Source organism: Trachymyrmex septentrionalis, unplaced genomic scaffold (genome assembly GCF_001594115.1).
Source record: "Trachymyrmex septentrionalis isolate Tsep2-gDNA-1 unplaced genomic scaffold, Tsep1.0 scaffold126, whole genome shotgun sequence".
NCBI lineage: Eukaryota > Metazoa > Arthropoda > Insecta > Hymenoptera > Formicidae > Trachymyrmex > Trachymyrmex septentrionalis.
Window position 1 is genome coordinate 897,116 of NW_017304395.1, and position 1,455 is coordinate 898,570.

Consider the following 1,455-nt stretch of genomic DNA (forward strand, 5'->3'; position numbering starts at 1 on the left):
CTGGAAACTTACTTAATTACTTTCAGAGTTATGTTCAGATTCCCATCCAAGTGCTAATTAGGTATTACTTCATTCTTATTATTTACCAAATGTTAAACAAGGATTACATAACACCTGGAGAATACTCAGGTGGGAATTCGAACACGCCTTAGCATGTTGATTAACCAATACGCTTGTAGAAGACAGTTTTCTCCATTTAAACCAGTTTAACGAGGTTAGTTTTTATAAATATACATGTGTACATGCACATGCACACATGCAGACATCGGCGGAATTCGCAAAAGAAATAAATTTGCGCAATAGAAAACAGCGAAATGAAGCTATGATCAATCACGAGCGTTCCGCCAATTCCGCACCATGGAACCGCACTTTAAGGGTGCCATTAAGCCGGGTTCACACCTTGACGAAAGAACGGGAAGCGGAAGCCAAGGAACTCGCAGAAAGACAGAAACAGATAAGCAGAATGTATCATCTACTACTACTGCGAATTCCGATTAGCTTCCGATTTTTCGCTTTGAACCCAGCTTTACATAAAGCGCGGAAATGTGGAAACACGGAAAACAAAATTAACTAAACTTTACTTGATTTCTGCGTTTTCGTGTATTCTGTTCCGCCTGTTTTGATTTCCTAATATTACATGCAGTACAATTTGAGCGGAAAAGCGGAACGGGGAATTACAAATTATTAATTTTTAACGGTATTTATTGATTAAAATGCTTGTATTTAATACATAAGCTAAAAAGATAAGCATATTGATAAAAATTGCAATGAATTAAGTAAATACAATTTTTTAAAATAAATACAAAAGTGTATTTATCATTACATCGTTCCGCTCTTCCGCAGAAATTGTGTTCCATGTAATATTAGGAGATCAAAATAGGCGAAACAAAACACGCGAAAACGTAGAAATTTAGTAAAATTTAGTTAATTTTGTTTTCTGCGTTTCCGTGTTTCCGAACTTCATGTAATGGCATCTAAAGCTCAAGACACAATGCGAGAGAATAGTGATAGCAATAGGAATAACATGATTTCAATCTATCAGAAATCGAATATATCGGAATACACAGTTTTTGATAGGTTGAAATTGTGTTATTTCTATCTCTATCGCTATTGCTTCGCATTGTGTCTTGGGCTTAAGGTTCCGCACAATAATGGTGCGGCCACAATAGAAGAAATAAGGAATTAGGAATAAGGAATAAGGATTCCAACTTATCAGAAAGCGTGTATTCTAATGTATCCAATATCTGATAGGTTGATGATAGGTAGCCTTATTCCTTATTCCTAATGTTTTATTCTTTCTTGTGGCTGCACCTTAAATGAAACAAAGAACAGAGAATAAGAATTTTAACCTATCAGAAATCATGTATTGTGGAATACACAGTTTCTGATAAATTGAAAATTTTATTTTCTGTTCTCTGTTCCTTTTATTATGCGAAGCCCCTAAGAATCTGTGCT